Source organism: Pogoniulus pusillus, chromosome 33 (assembly GCF_015220805.1).
Source record: "Pogoniulus pusillus isolate bPogPus1 chromosome 33, bPogPus1.pri, whole genome shotgun sequence".
Taxonomy (NCBI): domain Eukaryota; kingdom Metazoa; phylum Chordata; class Aves; order Piciformes; family Lybiidae; genus Pogoniulus; species Pogoniulus pusillus.
In genome coordinates this window covers 6,294,024-6,310,755 of record NC_087296.1, presented here as the reverse complement: position 1 = coordinate 6,310,755, position 16,732 = coordinate 6,294,024, and the positions used below count along the sequence as shown (strand labels likewise).

Below are 16,732 nucleotides of genomic sequence, written 5' to 3'. Positions count from 1 at the left end.
TCTGGTTCTGGACCCCGTTTTTGCCCAAAGAAAAAAGCTGGATATTAGTAGAACTGCCCTGCCGAATTTTACATGCTTCATCCCTCTGAAGGGAAATGTTAAACCCAGTGAAGGTGGCCCATTCTTATCAGTTGGTCTAAACCGTGGGCAATGCAACCAGCAGCAGCCTAAGACCTCTGTGTGTTTATGAAGCATGAGAAGAGCAGTGCCTTGCTCACTGGTGCTCAAATAACAGCTCTGTGTTTTGCACAAGAGCTTTGTCCTCTGTGTTTGACTTGAGGGATGAGGAGGAAGCACCACTACAGTGCAAACCTTGGTGAAGCTCTCTTGTATGCAGTACCTTTACAAATCCTTGCTCAGTTTTCAGAAGCAGTCCAATAGGGACATCATGGGGCTCTGTTCAGCCTGAATTAAACTGGCTTTTGTTTACTCTACACAGGCTAACGTTTCTTAACCTGGGCTGCATGCAGAGGACAGCTCCAGCTCTGAAGCTCCCATAAGCTCCTAAACTGATCTTGTTTGGAAACCCACTTCATTATTCATGCCTTTGCCTAAAGCTGTGTTTGCTATATCAGGGAGAACAGGCTTGGATGAAGAAAAAAAGCCAGCTGCTGGTTTCTGTAAAGTTTGACAAAAGCATTTTCTGTTCCGTTTACCTTACTAAATGCTTCTTATTCCCACATGGATGGTGCCTTAAGTCTTAAAATGATGAGTCAGATTTAAGAAATGAGCTATATGGGATGTTTCATCTGAAAGAGCCATTTGGGATTTGGTGCCAAGGGGCGGATAAACAGTTCTGCAAAGCAGGCACCTGCAAATGGAAGTTGCTATGGAGAGCCTCGAACGTCTTGTAGTCTAAATTGATGAAGTGAAATTTTGGAGCACGAGTTAAGCCTTTATGTGGTAAGTAATTACTGTAACTGTCACATATGTGCCTTTTTTGCTGTCTCTGTGCTACAGGATGACATGAAAAATTCTCTGTACAGAATTCTATTTTTAATATTAAAAACATTTCCAGGACTATTACAAATTCCTTTAGTCAGGGTTGGCTGTTTTCTCAGGTTGCTACATCTTTGGAAAGTAAGCTGGGAGAATTGGTAATGCAGGTCTTGGCATGTCTCTATCATGCACAGTGCCAGTGTGTGGTAAGCATGTCTAGGCATGCTACAAAGGAGCAACAGTGCATGATACCATGGCTGCTTTGACTCTTTGAAGCCAGGAGTGATAGAAACCTTTGCAAACAGTTGGGATACCTCCTGCAGGGACAAGTGTTGAGACAGACTGCAACTGAAGGCGTGTCTCTTAAAACCACACTGGCCTGAAACGACCTTGCTCAGCTTTCAGTAGCAGTCTTGCCAGGACAATTCATCTCAGTTTGATTTAAAATGAGGTCTCAGGTAGGCTGAGCTTGTGTATAAATTAAACAAAGCTTTTGAGGTGCTGGCTGAAAGCCTCCCAGCAGCAGGGAGTTGAACTCCTTAAGACCGAAACTAAGATATGTGATAGAAAGGAAATAGATAGAAGGAAAACTTGTTGCTGCTGCTGGTCACATCAGAGGGTGCAACAAAAAGACTGTTGGTCTCAGAGACTGTGCTTCATCAAAGTCTCCTTCACCACAGCAGTTTCATCTGTGCTTGTTTAAAAAACAAGCAGGTCCTGCCTCTGCAGGCCCAACCAAGGCATTTCCTACTTGAGCTCTCCAACAAGAGGATATGGGAGTTACCAGGAGTACTGACCTCACCAAGAAGGGCCTTTGGGTATGTTATTCGTGAAGTTTCAGATGTTGCAAGGTTCCTTTTCTTTGAATGGATCACTTCTGTCTGTGGAACATCATGCAGCTTAGTTCTGCTCCGTGTGAATTGGTGGGCAGAAGCACTTTTCTGTGCCAGGCCAGAGCCTGGAGTCATTTCGGGAAGCATGAATCTGTGGCTCTGAGGGGGTGGCAGCTAGCAGAAGAACCGGGGGGCTCCACCTCTTCCCTCCTCCCTGTGCAGGAAGTTATGTAGAAGTTTGTCCGGCCGTCACCCTTGTGGGGACACCGCCTTCAGGACAAATAGCCGAGTTATGACCTCACTTAGCTCTGCTCCTTCGCAGTGAAATGCTGTAAACATAGATTGCCTGCCTGCGATAGTTCTTGTTCAGCTAAATGCAGCTAGTACAAAAGATTTGCAAGGCCCTCCAGACAGTGTTCAGCACAACATCAGAGCCAAAAGCCTCATTAGCAAGCACTTAACTAACATGCTTCTGATTTCTTTAAAAAGAAGCTCAGAAAACACCCAGTGAACTCCTGAAGCCTTTTTCCTGAGCTCTTATGTGGTCATTAAAATCACTGTTGCCTTGTTTAAGGAATTTGAAGTGCATTCCTTAGGCTAAAATGGGTTCAGAATATCTCCCATCCTGCCTCACTGGAGTAAGACCAGTCCTAGAGATAGTAGTGGATGAGCTTTGCTCTCCATAGTATCAGCTCAAGCACTTCTTTTTCTCTTGCCTTCACAGCCTGTGCCAGTAACGCAGAGGTGACATAAGAGGCTGGGATGGGGAATCACTGACTTGGAGTAACCCAGCAAAAAGGTTATGCACTCTCATCCTCTTGTACGGGGTCACCACAGTGAGCCTTGTGCAGAGGTGACAGCAAGAGGCAGAAGTCACTTAATGTGGTACCAGTAGTCCAAGAAAGGCTTAGCAGTTTTTCTCTGGTGTTCTTTCTTGTTACTTTTGGGGCTCATTTTGCAGGGTACAAACTACATCAAAAGCAGTCATCAGTGAAGTACTCCACATTGAAGGTGCTTGGACTTTCCACTATTCCTGCTCAAGTAGTGACTAAATGAGGCCTTGCTTAATATGACAACTGGAAAGTACTGCCTGATTTTTTTTAAAATGAGAAGAGTTTCCAATTCAAAGCAGCTCTGAGTGCTTGGTACTTAACTCCTGTTGAGTTCTCAGGCTGCTGCTCAGTCGAGGACATCTGAAGTTGGTGATAAAAACTTGCCCTAGCCCTACCTTTTCAGGCTAAAGCCTTACATGCTGCATTTAAAAACCAAACCCGTGAGCTATCTGCAAAATACATTGTCTTGGTTAATCTTTTCACTGTTTCAGCTTTGTTATTTTTGCTTCTGTCCACACTCTCCAGCATCAGGTGGTGGTGAGTGTCGTGCTGGTGCACGTTGCCCATGAAACACTGAGGAGCTCTTGCAAACCACTGTTGTGCTCCTGCTGCTATGCACAGTCCTAGTTATTGTTTCACTTCTGCTTGAAGTTTTGTTATGGACCAAAGGTTTGTTTGTAAATTCCTTTGGAGTTCCTCAGCTTGGTGAGGTCTGTAGGGGGTGGGGGTTCAGTGTGTTATTTCTGTGCCAAGAGTACTTGGACACGTCCTTCAAATGTTCTATTGTCTTAGAGTTCTTGGAGACTGTGCAGGATTATTTACTTAGCAATGTAAAGTCCCTTCTTAAACAAGCTGTTACTTTATAAAACTTGCTGGGATGGCCTGGCACTTGTACTTCTGAGAGTACCCCTGTGAGTTAGCTGAGTTCTATGCTTTTATTGATAGGAAGAGGAAGGCAACAAGTCCTAACTCAGTGCAAACTGAATGAGGTCTTTTATTCATTAATTTCTTTGTTCTTTTTTTTTCCTACTTCCCCTCCCATCTCTTTACATTTTTGTACCACCATTAAGTCTCCTTTTTATGATTGAAGCAGACAATAGATAAAGATGCTAGAGAACACAGCTGTGGACATGACAAATACCAGATACTGAAAGAGCAGGGTAAGTTATTACCAACTCATACATTCATGCTGACCTTTGTCCTTCAAAGCCAGAATGCTGCTGCTACTTGAAAGCAACATAATGAGATATTAATCATCTCTTTTAACACCACCCTTGCAAAACAAATCACACAGGCATAGCACACTGCCACTGTCTTGAAATGGGAGAAAGAGCCTTTGTTAAACACATGTAGCAATGCATTTTGGAGACTGGAAAAAGCCTGATTTAGACAATCTCAACCCCTCTCCCCAAGCCCTGAAGGTGACTAGCCTCCTGGAAAAGTCCTGTTGAAGTAGCAGACCAAGTAATCTAAAGTGGAATGATCTGTGTGGGTTGAAGTGAAGAATTCATTCCTTTCAATCATATGGATGCTATAAAAAAGGCATTACAAAGATTCAGGTAAGCCTTTCCTTTCTGCCCACTAGCCAAGAACCTGCTCTGCATAGAGAAGCTGAAGGTGACCCAGGTAAATTGGATCTAAATGTTGTGGATTTTGGTGCCATTGTACCTAAATTTTAATTGCTCAGAAGAATGCAGATTCTTCAGTGTTGTTTCTAAATTTCCTGTGATGTGAGTGAGACAATTACACTGCTGCATTTCAGAAAATAAATCTGCCTAGAAGCTGAGAAGGCCTAAGAGTGGAGATGTGGAGACTCCTGAAGGGCCTCTATTTCAAGAAAAACACTTGGGTTATGTCAGCATTTCATCCTGGACTGAGAATGTGGACATTCCTGAGCTGCCTTTAGAACTAGATGCAGCACAACCACATTAGGTAGCGTTCCTCTGAATGAAGTTCTGTTGAAGGGCAGCACTTGTTTGGTGCAGAGCTACATGGACAGGTCTGACCTGCATTTACCTGAACAGTATCTCCATGTAGCAATTGTTTAGCCTGGAGAAGAGGAGGCTCAGGGGTGTCCTCATTATTGTCTACAACTACCTGAAGGGAGGTTATAGCCAGCTGGTGTGGGTCTCCTCTCCCAGACAACCAGCAAGAGAACATGGGGGGACAGTCTCAAGTTGTGCCAGGGGAGGTCTAGGTTGAATGTTAGAAGGAAGTTGTTGGCAGAGAGAGTGATTGGCATTGGAATGGGCTGCCCAAGGAGGTGGTGGAGTCGCTGTCCCTGGAGGTGTTGAAGCAAAGCCTGGATGGGGCACTTAGTGCCATGGTCTGGTGGATTGGACTGGATGAGCTTGAAGATGCCCTCCAACCTGTTTGATTCTATGATCTCTACTGTCATTCCACTGCAGAGTTGGCATGCTGGTTTAGATCATATTTTAGAGCAGGAATATGGATTTTTAATTTCTTAACATGCTTTAACCCTTCTTTAAATAATTTCTGAAAATCTTTATAGTATCTCTGTTATCAAGGCCATAATCCCCTTTTCTCATCCCAGGAATGGCCATGTTGAAGAAAGTTTTTCACAGAGAGAGTGCTCAGGCACTGGAATGAGCTGCCCAGGAAGATGGTGGAGTCACTCACCCCGGATGTGTTTAAGGGTCCTTTGGATGTGGTGCTTAGAGCTATGGTTTAAGGTGAATGTTGTAGAGCAGGGTTACAGGTTGGACTTGGTGATCCTGAGGGGCTTTGCCAACCTGCATGTCTCTGATTCTGTCAAATGGCCTCTTTATTTTTGGCTTTTTCTGAGATCCTAAACCTTGTTTAGGATCAAAATAGAGCAAAGGCTAACTAAATTATGTGTCAATCTGATCCTTAGGTTACATCAACCTGAAGGGCACTTGTTATTTTAGAATACAATTTTGCTCTATTTAGTTTTGCATTTGGTGACCTGGTGGACTCATAAACCCTAGAAACATTCTTTTAGATTGAAGTAATGCAGTTTCCTTGCAATGCATAAGTTGAAAACCCTGCAGTGACAGAGACCTAAACTATGAGCATCAAGAAATGTTAAAGAGAATGACAATTTAACATATGTCCAAACATAAAAGTAACAACCATCCAATCATCAAAGCTTGGCTTTCAAGGGAAAAAGCCTGTGTGGAGAAGAGGTGGAAACTCAAGAAGCTGAGGTGAGCAGAGGTAGAAAAAAAATCATGTAGCCAGCTCTGGTTATATTGGAAGGGAAATTACTTCCCTCTGATGATGTTTGTCTGCTTCAGGAAAACAACTTTGACATTTGCAGACCTTTAAATTCCTTCCACCCCGAGAGAAAGTGGTAGGTGCTTCACTGCTAAGGACAAACCACACATGCAGGGAAGGCTGGAGAGACCAAGGGAAATCACCACATTGCTACATTTACCTTTTCTAATGGTTTAGAGGGAGGTTGAAGATTTTTACTGTTCCCATCAGAGCAATAGAAAAAGCACAGCACTGTGGATGAGATTTTAGTGGTGTTACATGTGTGTGTATGCACATATGTTGCTGTCCCAACACAATCAAAGTGGAAGTGGTTATTTCATCCAGCTCTGCACAGTTATAAAGAAGCCTTTTAAGTGGAGAAGTTTACAATTTAATTTCCTATAAGCCCAGTAAAAGAACTGAGAGAGAAGGCACAAAACAAGAAGAAGAAAGCTGAAGTGGAGTAAGCCTGTTGATCTGGCTCTCTTCAGCAGCACCCGGACTGATAAGAAAATCACTTACTGATTGCCACTTTAGCAGGTGTGAACCTCCCCAGCATTGCCAGGCCTGGCATTTTACCCAGGTAGGTAACAGGAATCCTAACAGTGAAGCTGAAACTCAGGGAACACAGTAGCTTCTACAAACTGCCTTTATACATGGTGTGAGGCTAGGAAGTCTGTGCTACTAGGATTGGTATTTATGCCTGCATTTTCTCATTCAAACAAAAAAGGTGGTTTTAATATTCATGAAATAACAGCTTCTGTCCTCCACCTAGAGCAGCAGGAAGCATTTGAAAGAAAGCAGTAGGTATAAATCCATAATGTGCCATCAGTATGCCTGTGTTCTGCTTTGAACGGGCTGCACTCAGCACCGCTCATTTTGAGCTGCTTCAGCTTAGTTCATGGAGCTGCTACTCCCCTCCATGTCAGCAACAAGGCAGCCTGAGAGCAGGAGCAGCCACCCACCAAATCTCTGTGCAGACATCACAGCTGGAAATGAAATCTCACAGCCCCTGTCCCCCAGTCTGTGCTGAGGGAGGGAGTGGAAAGCAGCATGTGTTTCTCAGGTGGATGTGTTTCCCCTGGGAGATAGCTTGAGCATTTCACAAGAGGACTCACTTGGTTCGAAGCTCTCCCTGCTTGTGAGAGGAGTAGGATTTAACTATCCTGAGTGTAGGAAGGCATCAGAACTCACTCCTACCTCTGTGAACTTCCCCCAGTCATCAAGACATTCACTTTTTCATGTGTGTAAAGAAATAGGCTAAGCTGGGCTCAAGAGGTGTATCTTCAGAGGGTAACAGAATCATAGAATCAGCCAGGTTGGAAGAGACCTCCAAGATCATCCAGTCCAACCTAGCACCCAGCCCTATCCAGTCAACCAGACTATGGCACTAAGTGCCTCAGTCAGGCTTTTCTTCAACACTTCCAGGGATGGCAATTCCAGCACCTCTCTGGGCAGCCCATTCCAATGCCAATCACTCTCTCTGCCAACAACTTCCTCCTAACATCCAGCCTAGACTTTCTGCAGCATAACTTGAGACTGTGTCCCCTTGTTCTCTTGCTGCTTGCCTGGCAGAAGAAACCAACCCCACCTGGCTACAGCCTCCCTTCAGGTAGTTGCAGACAGCAATGAGCTCTGCCCTGAGCCTCCTCTGCTGCAGGCTGCACACCCCCAGCTCCCTCAGCCTCTCCTCACAGGGCTGTGCTCCAGGCCCCTCAACAGCTTTGTCGCCCTCCTCTGGACACATTCAGTATTGCAACCTCTCTGGAATTGGGGAGCCCAGAACTGGACACAGCACTCAAGGTGTGGCCTGAGCAGTGCTGAGCACAGGGGAAGAATAACCTCCCTTGTCCTACTGGCCACACTGCTCCTGCTCCAAGCCAGGATGCCATTGGCTCTCTTGGGCACCTGTGCACACTGCTGGCTCATATTCAGCTACTATCTACCAGCACCCCCAGGTCCCTCTCTGCCTGGCTGCTGTCAGCCACTTGTAAAGGCCAAAAGCCAAAAAGAGAGAAGAAGGAAGCTCCTAAACCTTCCATTCAACCCAAAAGACCTCCTGCAAGCCCACCACCAGCAGCTTTCACCAAATCACAAACCCAGAGCTAAACAATGCTCACAATTATGTCTTTCTGGCTGCTTTTATCTTCTTGAGAAAAACAATCAGATAAGTGTTAGTTCTAAGAAAGTAAATTTCTTCTAGAACCACTTGCTACAGCCCTAAACCCTTTCCAAAATACAGCAGCTTGCAGCTGGAGCAGGAGAATGCCACAACATTTATGTGTAATCATTAAGAATGGTGTTAAACAGTTTAATGGGGAGAAAGTGCAGTTTTCTGAAGTCAGATTTCTGAAGATGGAACTTACCAGCTTTTGGAAACAAGGCCCAGCATGCCAGATGTCTCTGACAAGACTAAGTAATCTCACATGTTTCTCACTACACCAATGACTTGTTCAGATTCACAGGGTTCAGGAAAAGCCAATGTTTCTGCACAGACAAACTTCCACACAGCCTTAGTATCTCAGTTACAAACCTGATTACAAACCCAGTGAAATTAGTACAACCTCTCCTCCTTTCCCTGTGGGACTGGGTTGGATGGAATGTTTTATGCACCTGGAAACAATGTCCAGCAACGAAGCAAGGATTATTGAGTAGATCTTAGGAATAAATTACAAGTCACCACAGAGGATTAAGTCTTCATCATGAAGAAGATTCAGAATCTTTTAGAAATCCAGGATGCATTTCTTTTTGACCTGCTATAACATTAACTACTCCAAGTTCTTGTGTCATTCCAATGTTATTACCCAGCCCAGTCCTTGGAGTGATGCTATCGTGTTCTCTTTTGGCTTTATTTCTCTTGCAAAGGACAGAGATAGCAACAGAGAGTAAACATTAAAGGATGGTATTAGTAAATATATCTGTCCCATGTCAGTCTCAGTACAAACTGGTTGGAGGTGATAAGAAGCACCACTGCTCCTGCCTCCAGCCCAGCCTTTGCTTCCAGCTGAGGCAGGCGGAGTAGATGCCTCCAAGGGCAGAGCACAGAGAGGACAACTGGCAGTTGCTGCTCCTTATGATGCACTTCATTGTAAGCAGGAGTTATGTCCTTCTGCAGAGCACACTGCTCTAACATTTCTGTTCTGATATAAGAACTTCCTTGTCATATTACAGTGTTCCCAGTTTGGAATAAAGCCAAGGACCTCAGCAAGCAGAGGTTTAAGGCAAACTGGTTTCAGATTCCAGAGATCCTCCTAGTGAATCCTTTAAGGAGTCAGGAAAACTGCCTTCTACCAAGCCCCTCTTTGCTGACCGAGCACACTGCGTTCATCCTTTCTCTGTAGCAACTGACGTGCTGCTCACTGGGGAAAAACACAGGCCAGGCAGATATTTGGACAGATCTATCTGCCCCTGTGCATTTAAGATGATGAAGTTGTTCTTTGTAAGAAGAAAAATACTCCAGGAAGGATTTTATTTTGCATTTAGTGCAGGACAGACTCTGACATAGAATCATAGAATCATAGAATCAACCAGGTTGGAAGAGACCTCCAAGATCATCCAGTCCAACCTAGCACCCAGCCCTATCCAATCAACCAGACCATGGCACTAAGTGCCTCATCTAGTCTTTTCGTGAAGACCCCCAGGGACAGTGCCTCCACCACCTCCCTGGGCAGCCCATTCCAATGCCAATCACTCTCTCTGGGAAGAACTTCTTCCTAACATCCAGCCTATACCTACCCTGGCACAACTTGAGACTGTGTCCCCTTGTTCTATTGCTGGTTGCCTGGGAGAAGAGGCCACCCCCCACCTGGCTACAATGCCCCTTCAGGTAGTTGTAGACAGTAATAAGATCACCCCTGAGCCTCCTCTTCTCCAGGCTAAACACCCCCAGCTCCCTCAACCTCTCCTCATAGGATTTGTGCTCCAGGCCCCTCACCAGCTTCGTTGCCCTTCTCTGGACATGTTCCAGCACCTCAACATCCTTCTTGAGTTGAGGAGCCCAGAACTGGACACAGTACTCAAGGTGTGGTCTGACCAGTGCTGAGTACAGGGGAAGAATAACCTCCCTTGACCTACTGGCCACACTGTTCCTGATGCAGGCCAGGATGCCATTGACATGCAGAACATCAGTTATTAAAACAAAGAAAGAGTAGTCTGGTGGAGGCAAGCATAAAGACAAGGCCAACACAAAGCCATGTTACATGGTGTATTCTTGCCAAAGAGAAGACTGTCAGGCTGTGCTGGCTAGATCAGCTGCCCCGGATTTGCTGCGACCACAATGTAGCAGCGAAATAGTTAACAAGTCTGGCTTTTACATTGTCACAAGCAGACTTCATTGCTAGCATCCCACAGAGATGAATGAAGGCAGCTTATGTCTAGTGTTATTGTTTCCATGTGTTTGGCTCCAGACTCAAGCCAGCATTCCCCTCAGTTTATACTTAAAAGGTTATCTTCACAACCAGAAGAGACAGAAACTTTCTGTAAATATATGTACGTGTAAAGAGAAGGGCAAATCCAGGTTAACTCCACTTACTCAGTTCCAGCTTTTCTGAATCCATGTTTTGATAGTTACAGCAAAAAGAATTCTGTTTACAGAGGCGTCTGATTGTCTTGAGTGGCTGGGATGTCCCTTACAGCACATTTGTTCTGTTTTAAACACACTGATCAATAGTAACAGAGTTTTATCTTGGGGCTGATAATTTTCAGTCTTTTAGGCCAGGCAATGAAGTACCAGCTAAGAGCACAGCAAAGAGTGCAGCAAGGGATTGCAACTGGAAGAAACAAAGCCTGAGTGCCATTTTTGAAGGGGGAAGGCAAACGATCTGCATTTAGGTAAATGAGAATATGCTGCATGCAACAAAAGTGCTCCAGAAGGAAAATGTGTGTGAAGAGTGTGAGCACTGCAATCAGCTTGAGTGCTTCTTTCACACGATCCTGCCCTGGCAGGGAGGTTGGACTCGATGACATCTGGAGCTGCCTTCCAACCTCTAAAGTTCTGTGGTCCTGTGATATGAGCACTACTCTGATCTGCACTAGAACACAAGAACCTGCCCTAAGCTTCTTTCACACGATCCTGCCTTGGCAGGGAAGTTGGACTCGATCTCTGGAACTGCCTTTCAGCCTCTAAAGTTGTGTGATCCTGTGATATGAGTACTACTCTGATCTGCACTAGAACACAAGAACCTGCACTAGAACACAAGAACCTGCCCTAAACTTCTTTCACACGATCCTGCCTTGGCAGGGAGGTTGGACTCGATCTCTGGAACTGCCTTTCAACCTCTAAAGTTCTTTGATCCTGTGATATGAGCACTACTCTGATCTGCACTAGAACACAAGAACCTGCCCTACCAAGACTGTTCCTCCATTCAGTTTAAACTCAGCACAAACCAACATAACTGCTCAGGTCTATCAACAGCATCACTCCTCTGGTGCCAGTACAGCGACCTTTGGCATGAGCTGTTCAGTGAAACTCAGAGCTGTGTGTAACTCAAGAGTCAAAAAGGCACCAGTTTGTCATTACAGCCAGCACAGACCTCACATTTTCTGAGAGCCAATATGCAAAGTTTGAAAGGTCTTGCAGAAAGCCTGCAAGGTCTAAGCAGTGAATGCAGATAAGAAGACAAAGCAAAACCAATGTGGACAGGGTGATCCAGAAAGGACCAGCCTTTCAGTTGATGTTGTGATGGCATTTTCCTTGAACAGTCTTAATTGCCTCTTAATGAAGGTTTATTTTGATGAAGTGTAGCAGGAGTGAATGTAATTGTTGATTTTTTTTTTTTTAAAGAGATACTGAAAGAATCAGCTACAATCAAATTACTATCATCAGTTAATGGCAACACAACAGAAATAATGAGGTTAAAGTAGCAGTAGAGGAAAAAAAAAAAACCCAGCCTAAGTAGAGAACCTGTCATCTGTAGAATTGCACACAGATGGGTTTTGTCACAGCAAGTTGTGTAAATGCTTCCATCAAATATAGAGACTTCAGTTAGATACCTTTCCAGTGAAAATAGTTCCCAGAATAATGGATTTGAGGTGTAGGATGGACTAAATGCCCTTCTCCTCTCAGCCAGGGCTCAATCCAGTCTTCTCGCTGTACATCATCCTCGTGTCCTTACAAACAAACAAACCAAACAAGAAAAACTACAAAACACTCTTTGAGGTATTCTATGACCCAGCTTTCACTCATTTGTTTCCATGGCCATCTCTTCCCAATCCTCTGGGACCACAAACTCCATCTCCCTTTGATGCAGAAATGCAGTAAGAATCAAAATTTGATCTTTTCAGCCCTGGCCTAGTAAGTAGCATTATGTGAGTGAAATGGTAGCTAGAAAACATAGCCAATGTTAAGTGAGAGGTGAATCTTTCAGTCTTTCTCCCTCTTGGGACTCAGGTTCCCCTTTATGGCAACACACCAAACAATGTCATGTTCCCAGCAAGAAGGCAGTGATCTTTTCTGGGATGCTGGCTTGGAGCTCTTTTGGCTGCTGGGTGGGGAATGCAGTGGCTTGGCAGCAGGGAGCCAGCACAGCAACAGTTTCAGCTTCATTAGTTCTGCCAATATCAGCAAATTTTGCCCTTTAGCTCTCAAATTTGAAGAGCTCTGTTCCAGCAGAAACAAACAGGCAACACAAGTGTGCACAGCAGTGAAAACAGTATCTGGAGGGAAGAGAAGGAGAAGCTTGATCTCCTTGTAAAGCCACCATCCCTGGGGATGTTCAAAGAGTGTGTAGACATTGCACTTCAGGACACAGTTTGGGTTGCTGGCTGGAGCTGATGATCTTACAGGTCTTTTCCAGCCTTAGTGAGTCTGTGATGCTATGGAACTTCAGAGGAGAGCAAAAAGTGGGGACTTTGTATGTGATATATATGGCAAGGCAGGAAGAACTTCCCTGTAGGCCTGCTTTTGGTAAGGAAAACAAAGATTATAGAGCTCTTCTTGCATGGCCATTAAAAAGAGGTCAAGATTGATCACACAATCACAGAATGGTTTAGGTTGGAAGGAACCTCAAAGATCACCTAGTTCCAACCCCCTGCCATAGGCAGGGACACCCCCCACTTGATGCTTGTGGTGTCATTAGTATAACAGGTAGGCTAAACATTAAAAGGAGAGAGCTTTGGAAAGAAGACAAGGACTCTGTGTCCCTCATGCTGCACATGCACACTACTACCGAGGCACTAGTTCCAAATGTTTCTACTAGTTACACTTCAGCCTTCATTTTCAAAAGCTATTTGCCCTTACAAGGAAAACAGCCTGAAAAGAGAATGTGGCTGCCTGGTGAGTTTCCTACACTGTTATAGAAAATAAATATGAATCTACCATTCCATTATGTGTGGAGCTTTAAGCACTGACAACTGTTGGAGTCTTTTGTTGAAAAGCCTTGAAGGATTTTTTTTTCCCCCCCTGCAAATTGAACTGGAAGTAACCTATTTAGGTGACTTGTACAAAACAGGGCAGTTAAGGGACAACAAAAAAGAGGTGCAGTGGATGTCTTTAGGCCTCGTTTGTGACCAACAGAGCCAAGTTCTGACTGGTCCTGGCTGCTCTGAAGTGGCTGGCTGCAGCTTCTGCCCACCTTTGCCTCATTGCCTGTATGAGAGCGTGGTGTGGTGCATGAAGCAAGAGTAAGTCTCCCTGACCCGAGGCTGGGTCTGGTGACAGCTGAGACAGCTTGATGCTGGGCAGCGACAGAAACGTTCTGTAATGCACCCTAACATCTCTTCTCTGTCTTCTTTTCTTTCTTTTTTGTTCTTATTTTTGCTTCAGATGAGACCTTTTGTCATCTGAAAATGCCAAAAGCCAACCCAAAGCCTCCATCTCTAGCTGAAGCTGTAGCTATTGTTATTGTTGTGGTTGTTATTAACCTTTACATCTCCCTCAAGATTTTGCTGCTCATGGATTTATGAGTTTGCTCTTCAAAGCAGAGGAATGCAGTCTTCTGGTGCTGGAAGCTGTTACATCTCCTGTAGGAAGGTAGAGTTTGACTGCTCCAAGCTGTCTAATTGCAACAGCCAAAGAAGAGATTCACTTCTTTTTTCCTTCCCAAGGCACACGACAGGAAGAGATGGACAAGCTGTCTCTATACTGTCCCTCAAAACCATATCTCCATGGTCTCCTTCCTACCTAATTCCATGTTTGCTGGGTAGACAGAGCAAGAGGTAGGAGCCACACAGACCTTGCTTTGTTCACTTGCTTTCTCACAGACCATTTAAAACGTCACCTCCAGAAAGCCCAGGCTCTTGTAGATGCTACACAGGTCTGTGACTAACTTCTCCAGGCCACTCATACGGACAAGCTAAGTGCAGGGAGTGTGACCTTGGTCTCTAGTGATCCAAGAGATGGAGGAGGCAGGTGGTAACAGGATTATTTTGAGGGTGGGACACCAGAGCTTTGCTATGAGGAGTGATTGTCCTGCCAGAGCTGGAGCCTCCCAGTATGTCCCCTCTGCAGCTGGCAGGCTGCTGTAGCTGTGGCACTGCCAGTGACTCTGTAGGCACTGGCAGCAGTGGCTGCAGCTTCCTAAACGCTGACTCTGCTCCCCTGCCTGAGGCAGATGAACCAGTAGCTGTAGGGAGCAGAGGACCTCAGGGGTATGGAGGTCAGGAGAAGGGTGTTAGAAAACCACTGCTGGATGGAAGGTTCTCTTCCTGGGCTTCTCAGCTTTGACTGCTTTCATCTCTAGGGGCAGTGCCCTGTCTATGTTTTCACAGCCTGTAAAAACAGATGCTTTTTAATGAGCACATGGACAGCCAGCCCATTGTCTGGGGTTGTGCCTCAGAACTGCGTGGTGGGAAGGGCTATTGGCACTTGCCTTTGTTTACTCTGTTTCCAAGGATGTCTGATCCTTAGAAAGATGAAGACCTTTCTATCTTTCAGGTGTTTCAACAGGCCAAGCCAGAACTCAGCCTGTTTGTGCTACCCTTGTTTTTCTCAGAATACAGCAACTCATGGCACCCTCTGAGAAGGACCTCTCCATACACTCAGCCTGAACAGACTCTGAGGGTATCCAGAGGAGCCAAATAAATAAGGGTGGCCTATTTTCTGGTTGTGAACATCGCAATGTAGGCTGAGCCGAGTTGGAAACCTTGGCTTGTCCGCACATATTTTCCCTTCTTTTCATGTCCCAGTGGTGCAGAGAGCCCCTGGAAGGCTCTCAAGCCTGGACTGGCTTTCAGAGCTCGCTCCTTGCAGCCTCGCTGTGTGAGGCCAATAAAATCTGTTTGCACTTGACAACAACAGAGTACTTCTGAGCCTCACAGTGGGTCTCCTCGGGACTCACTGCTGCTTGAGAAGGTCCTTAGGTCTATCTCTCCCCTTTATCCTATGCAGGATGAGGACACCACTGTTTTAGTCCCTGTCTCTAGATGATGGAGATCGCAATAAACGCTGGGGTAGGTTTACAGACTGAGTGGAGAGGACTTGCTCACAGGCACGGACCTAGAAGGAGTCAAAGCAGGGATAAAGTCTGGGGAAGTGGAACTCGGCTCTGACACCAAGTAACTTGCGGATGAAGGGTGTTCTTTGAAGAGGAATTGAGACGTTGTGGGAGCAGTTAGCTCTCCTTCCTGTGGCTAATCTCATGTGTTCCTCTCTTCTTCACCCTTTTTTTCAACCAGCTTCCCCCATCCAGGCTGAGGGGCCAAAGAAAGAAGGTTGATCACTGATCACAGAGGAACATTGGCACTGGGCCATGCAGATGCCTTTTACTGTCCGAAATGGCCAGGTCTGTGATCTCAGGGGCAGTGTTATCCCAAAGAGCCCAGGAGGCCAGACAGCAGCCTGCTCCAAGGACTTTGCTTTGTCCTTAGTGCAGCAAAGGTAATTTCATCAGTCTGGTGAGGCACTGAGAGGGGCCAGGCACTAAGCATCAGGTAAGCTTTTCATAGAATCAAACAGGTTGGAAGAGACCTCCAAGATCATCCAGTCCAACCCAGCACCCAGCCCTAGACAATCAACCAGACCATGGCACTAAGTGCCTCATCCAGGCTTTGCTTGAACACCTCCAGCCTCCCTTCAGGTAGCTGTAAGCAGCAATGAGCTCTGCCCTGAGCCTCCTCTGCTGCAGGCTGCACACCCCCAGCTCCCTCAGCCTCTCCTCACAGGGCTGTGCTCCAGGCCCCTCACCAGCTTTGTCGCCCTCCTCTGGACACATTCAGTATTGCAACAGCTCTCTGGAATTGGGGAGCCCAGAACTGGACACAGCACTCAAGGTGTGACCTGAGCAGTGCTGAGCACAGGATACTTTTTCTGAGTACAGGATTTCTAGCCTCAAGAAAGAGCTGTGGTGCTTAAAAATCCAGGATGGGCTGAAAAGCAGGTCATGGGCCTGTGTATAGGACTGAGAGCACAGCTAATGCAAAGGAGCAGAGGCCTTTGACTTGGTGCCCTAATGAGTCACGAGACAGATGTTTTGCCTGGGATGACCCAGTCCCTGTGCAGCAGAGTCTTGCTTGGGGCAGTTTAAGGTGCCCTACAAATTAGTGAGAAAATCTTCTTCATAGAGATCATAGAATCAGTCAGGGTTGGAAGGGGCCACAAGGATCATCTAGTTCCAACCCCCTGTCATGGGCAGGGACACCCTACCCTACATCAGGCTGGACAGAGCCTCATCCAGCCTGGCCTTAAACACCTCCAGGCATGAGACCTCAACCATCTCCCTGGGCAACCCATTCCAGGCTCTCACCACTCTCATGCTGAAGAACTTTCTTGTCATGTCCAGGCTGAGTCTCCCCATCTCCAGCTTTGCTCCATTCCCCCCAGTCCTGGCACTCCCTGAGAGCATAAAAAGTCCCTCCCCAGATTTTTTGTAGGGCCCCTTCTGATACTGGAAGGCCACAAGAAGGTCACCTTGGAGCCTCCTCTTCTGCAGACCGAACAGCCCCAACTCTTTCAGT

The 16,732-nt window shown here is 45.9% G+C and overlaps 1 long non-coding RNA gene across 1 annotated transcript in view; it reads left to right on the top strand.

Moving 5' to 3' along the window:
* LOC135189635 (uncharacterized) overlaps positions 1 to 16,732 on the top strand; it is a 932,873-nt gene that overhangs the window by 202,684 nt on the left and 713,457 nt on the right. The window lies entirely within an intron of this gene.